Source organism: Rhopalosiphum padi, unplaced genomic scaffold, assembly GCF_020882245.1.
Source record: "Rhopalosiphum padi isolate XX-2018 unplaced genomic scaffold, ASM2088224v1 scaffold11, whole genome shotgun sequence".
In the NCBI taxonomy this organism is placed as follows: domain Eukaryota; kingdom Metazoa; phylum Arthropoda; class Insecta; order Hemiptera; family Aphididae; genus Rhopalosiphum; species Rhopalosiphum padi.
This window is the reverse complement of record NW_026869998.1, coordinates 1-6,355: the sequence shown is the minus strand read 5'-3', so window position 1 is coordinate 6,355 and position 6,355 is coordinate 1. Positions and strand designations below refer to the sequence as shown.

Genomic DNA, 6,355 nt, shown 5'->3' with positions numbered 1-6,355 from the left:
AATAATATATATTCTCTTAAATTAATATAAACTAAATAATTTATATTAAAAAATAATTTACCATATTGAGTATATAAATATAAATATAAACTATATAAAAATATTAAAATTATAATTAAAAAATATAATATATAAAAATAATCTAATCAAATTATTAAACTAATTAATAAAAATAATTCACCAAATAAATTTAAAGATGGGGGAAAAGATATATTTGAAGAACATAATAAAAATCACCAAAATGATAAAACAGGATAAATATTAATTAAACCCTTATTTAAAAATAAACTTCGACTTTTAAAACGTAAATAACAAATATTTCTTAAACAAAATAAACCAGAAGAACATAAACCATGGCCAAATATTAAAATTAATGAACCAAAATAACCACAATTATTTAAAGTTAAAAACCCAATAATTACTAAAGCTATATGAACAACAGAAGAATAAGCAATCAAAATTTTTAAGTCTCTCTGAAAAAAACAAACTAATCTTAAAACCAATATACCTAATAAACATAAAGAAATAAATAAATAATTAAATTTTAAGTTAACTTTAAAAACTAATATTAAAACATGATAAATACCAAAACCACCTAATTTTAATATAATCCCAGCTAAAATTATTGAACCACTAATAGGAGCCTCAACATGAGCCTTTGGAAGTCAAATATGAAATATAAATAAAGGTATCTTAACTAAAAAAATTATTATTAAAAATAAATAATAATAAAAATTTAAATTATATAAGTAATCATAATAATATATAAATATAAAATTAAAATTATTTAAACTCAATAAACAAGAAAAAAAAGGTAAAGAAAAAAAAATTATATAAATAAATAAATAAAAACCAGCCTTAAAACGCTCATATTGATAACCTCAACCATAAATTAAAATAATAACAGGAATTAAATTAATTTCATAAAAAATATAAAATAAAATAAAATTATTTCTAAAAAAACAAAAATAAAAAATAATAATAAAAATAAATATTAAAAAATTAAAATACTTTAAATAATTATTCTTAAGACTAAATCTAGAAATATAAACTAATCTAATAATTCAAACACCTAATATAAATATCAAATAAGAAAATATATCTATACCAAATAAATAACTAACATTTAAAAAATAATTAAACATAGGTATCTTGAAATATATAAAAAAAAAAAAAAAAAAAAAAAAAATTCTGGGCTAATCATCATCTTTTAAAATTAAGACTAAAAAAAATCATACTAAATAAAATTAATATTAAAATTATTAACATTGTAAAATTATTAATGACTTTAAGTAATCATTACCATATATACGAACTATTAAAATCAAAATTGTTAAACCTAAAACTCTTTCACTAATACAAAAAATAAAAAAAATTAATAATAAAACATATTGTTTAATAAATATTATTAAATTTAATAAAAATAATAAAGATAAAATTAATAATAAATATTCTAATCCTAAAAGTATTATTAATAAATGATTAAAATTAAAAATATAAAATAAAACTCCAGAAAATAATATAAATATTAATACTAAAATAAATAAATTTATCATTTTAATAGTTTAAAAAAAACATTGATATTGTAAATCAAAATTATAAAATTATTTAAAATAAATCAGTATAAATATATACATATTATCATTAATCTCCAAAATTAATATTTTAATTAAAATATATACTGAATTTTAAAATTTATTTTATTAACTAATTTAACCATAGCAATTTTATTAACTATAATAAAATCACCAATTAGATCAAACTTAATCATTTTAATTCAAACTATAACTTTAACATTAATAATTAATATAATTACTAAAACAGCATGAATTTCATTTATAGTATTTATCTTATACATTGGAGGATTAATAATTATTTTTTTATATATTTCAAGAATTGCTTTTAATGAATTAAATATTAATAAAAATTATAAAATTATAATTTATAAATTAACATTAATTTTAATGTTAATCTTTTATTTAAAATTAAATCTCAATCTTGAAAATTTCAATTATGAAAATAAATTTATATTTGAAGATAATTTTAATTTATTAAATATATTCATAATACCAAATAATTTAATAATTTATTTAATTATCTTAATCCTTTTTTTTATATTAATTTTAATTATTTGAATACTAAAAATTAATAAAGGACCAATTCGACAAAAAAATAATTAATGAAAAAAAATATACTAAAAACTTTATCCCCAATATTAAATTTACCTACACCAGCTAGAATTAGTTTTATATGAAATTTTGGATCTTTATTAATAATTTGTTTAATTAATCAAATTTTAACAGGATTATTTTTAGCCTTCCATTATAAAACAGATATTAATTTAGCTTTTCAAAGAATTATTAATATAAATCGAAATATTAACTTTGGATGATTAATCCGATCTTTCCATGCAAATGGGGCTTCTATATTTTTTATTATAATTTATATTCATATTAGACGAGGTATCTATATAAATTCTTTCAACTTTAAAATAACATGAATTATTGGAGTAATTTTATTATTATTAACAATAATAACAGCATTTGTAGGTTATGTATTACCATGAGGACAAATATCATTTTGGGGGGCAACAGTAATCACAAATTTATTATCAGCAATTCCTTATTTAGGAAATTCAATTGTTATTTGAATTTGAGGGGGATTCTCAATTAATAATGCTACATTAACACGATTTTTCTCAATCCATTTTATTTTACCATTTATTATTATTTTATTTACTTTTATTCACTTATTCTTTCTTCATTTAACAGGTTCTAATAATCCACTAGGAATTAATAGAAATTTTGATAAAATTACTTTTTCTCCATATTTTCTAATTAAAGATTTAATTGGATTAATCATATTTATATGAATATTTTTTATTTTAGCTTTAATTTTTCCATACCTACTAAATGATCACAATAATTTTATTATAGCAAATTCAATAATTACACCAAATCACATTCAACCAGAATGATATTTTTTATTTTCTTATTCAATTTTACGAGCAATCCCTAATAAATTAGGAGGGGTTATTGCTTTAATACTTTCAATTTTAATTTTATTAATCTTACCTATATTAAACAATAAAAATTTTTTAAGAAATAAATTTTACCCATTAAATAAATTTTTATTCTGAATATTTATTATAACATTTTTTATTTTAACCTGAATTGGGATACAACCAGTTGAATACCCATTTATTACAACAGGGCAAATTTTTACAACAATTTATTTTTCTTACTTTTTCATTAACTTTTATATCATAAAGTTATGAGATAAATTATTAATTTAGTTAATTAATTTATTTAAAATATTTATTTTGAAAATAAAAAATAGAATTTAATTCTATTAACTTAATACTTAAATTAATGATATAAGTTAAATAATTTAATAGAAAAATTAAAGACAAATAAAAATAAAGACAAAGGTAAAATTAATTTCCAAACTAAATATATTAATTTATCATAACGAAATCGTGGTAAAAACCCACGTAATCAAATAACTATAAATATAAAAATCAAAATAAAAATATTTAAATAAAATTTATTTATTATCAAACCAAAAAACATTTCACATAATAGTATCCCTATAAATATAATTCTTATATATTCAGATATAAAAATAAAAATAAAAGATAAACTTCTAAATTCAATATTAAATCCAGAAACTAATTCTGATTCACCCTCAGAAAAATCAAAAGGAGAACGATTTATTTCAGCTAAAAATCTAATTAATAATAAAATAAACAAAAAAAAAAGAAAAAAAAAAAATTTTAAATTAATTTGATAGATATAAAAATCATTTAAATTAAAACTATTAATTAAAAATATTAAATTTATAATAATAATTATTATTCTAACTTCATATGAAATCATTTGAGAAATAAACCGAATTATACCTAAAACTGAATAATTAGAATTCGAAGATCATCTAATTATTAAAAAAATATAAACTATTAAACTTGAACAACAAAATATATAAATTAAACCAAATCCTATAATATAGTTCATACCAATATAAGGATAAATAAATCAAAAAAAAATTGAAATTAATAAACCCAATAAAGGAGAAATTATAAAAATAAAAAAATTTATATTACTCGGATAATTAACTTCTTTAAAAAATAATTTTAACCCATCACCTATAGGTTGAAAAATACCTTTAATCAAAAACTTATTCGGACCTTTACGTAATTGAATATAACCTAAAACTTTACGCTCTAATAAAGTAAAAAAAGCAACTCTTATAAAAACTATTAAAAATAAAATCAAAAAATTAATAATTATAACAAATATAAAAATTACTATCTATAATAAAAATTATATAATTAAATTCTAAATTTAACACAATTATCTGCCAAAATAGTTAAATTATTTTTATTCATTTAATAAAAATTTAATTTAATTATTTAATCCTTTCGTACTAAAACAAATTAATTTTTAAAAGATAGAAACCAACCTGGCTTACACCGGTTTGAACTCAAATCATGTAAGAATTTAAAGGTCGAACAGACCTAATACTTAAAATTTTGCACCTAAGATTAATCTTAATTCAACATCGAGGTCGCAAACTAATTTTTAAATTTGGACTTAAAAAATTAATTACGCTGTTATCCCTAAAGTAACTTTTTCCTTTAATTAAAAATTTTAATTCAAAAATTCATTAAATAATGTTAAATTTTAAAAAAAGTTTATTAATTTTTTTTATCACCCCAATAAAATAAATTATAAAAATAAAATATTTATAAAACCAAAAAAATTAAAATTAAAATTTATAAAGTTTTATAGGGTCTTATCGTCCCTTTAAATAATTTAAGCTTTTTTACTTAAAAATAAAATTTTAATTATATAAATAATAAAGTTTATTTCTCATCAAATCTTTCATACAAGTCCTCAATTAAAAGACTAATTATTATGCTACCTTTGCACAGTCAAAATACTGCAGCTATTTAATAAATCATTGAGCAGATCCTATATTAAATTAAACTTAATACAATGTTTTTGTTAAACAGATGAAAATAATTTTTGCCGAATTCATAATTTATAAATGTAAATTATACTAATTTAATCATTATTACTATTAATTAAATATTCATTAATAAAATTTAATATTAATAATAAATAATTTATAATAAATTAAAAATAAATAAATAATAAATTTTTACAAACTTAAATAAAAATTTCTATTCCTATAAATTATTAAAATAAATAAATTATTATATAAAAATTTCAAGCTTATCCCTAAAATAATTTAAATTTAAAATATTAATCAACAAAATCAAAATAACTTTTAAAATTTTAAATTAAATTTAAATCTTAAATAACTAAATATAATATAACGAATTAAATTTCAAAACTAATATTATTTTATAAATATTTATAACACAATAAATTAATAATAAAATTAACTCTATAAATTTTGAGAATTTAAAAAAAAATTAAAAATTTTAATCAACCCTGATACAAAAGGTACTAAATTAATTCTTTTATAAATTTAATTATTTCTTTCACAATACTATTAAACTATAAATCTATAAATTAATTTTTAATAAATACTAAAACCTTAAATAAATAAATTATTTTTATAAAAAATCAAATAAAAATTATTATATTAATAAAATAAATTTAAATAAAGTTTAACAACATCTTATCATTGTAAATGATATACTTAAATTTAGATATTTATTTAATCTTTCTAAATACACTTTCCAGTACATTTACTTTGTTACGACTTGTCTTATTTTTAATAAGAATGACGGGCAATATGTACATATTTTAGATCTTTCTTCATATTAACAAAATAAATAAATTTACTATTAAATCCAATTTCATTTTAATTTTCATTTAAAATCCAAAAATAAAATTTAATGTAACCCATTATATTCTTATTTATAAACCACATCTTGACTTAACATAAATTATAATAATAAATAAAGAAAATAAATTTTTTAATATATTCATGACAGCGATATATGAATTAATTAAATAAGTAAAATTAATCGTGGATTATCAATTAATAAACAGGTTCCTCTAATAAGACTAAAATACCGCCAAATTTTTTAAATTTAAAGAACATAACTATTAATTTTTTAGTAAATTAATTTAAATTTTTATAATAGGGTATCTAATCCTAGTTTTAAATAAAATTTAATAGAATAAAATAATTATAATAATAATATTTAATTAAATTTTACTTTTTAAAAAAAAATTAAATTATAAATTATATTTAATACTAATAACCAAACTATTTTATTTGTATATTATGTTTAACCGCAACTGCTGGCACATATTTAGTTTATACTTAAATTAATAATTAAATCTAAATTTCTTTAATATTTAATACTTAATACTGA

At 16.1% G+C, this 6,355-nt stretch overlaps 1 pseudogene across 1 annotated transcript; it reads left to right on the top strand.

Annotated features, from left to right (window-relative positions):
• The first annotated feature begins 1,718 nt into the window (after nt 1–1,718).
• On the top strand, nt 1,719–3,294 carry LOC132931506 (cytochrome b-like; annotated as a pseudogene). The gene has a single exon (XR_009662677.1). The product of XR_009662677.1 is annotated as a cytochrome b-like (transcript).
• The last annotated feature ends 3,061 nt before the right edge of the window (nt 3,295–6,355 follow it).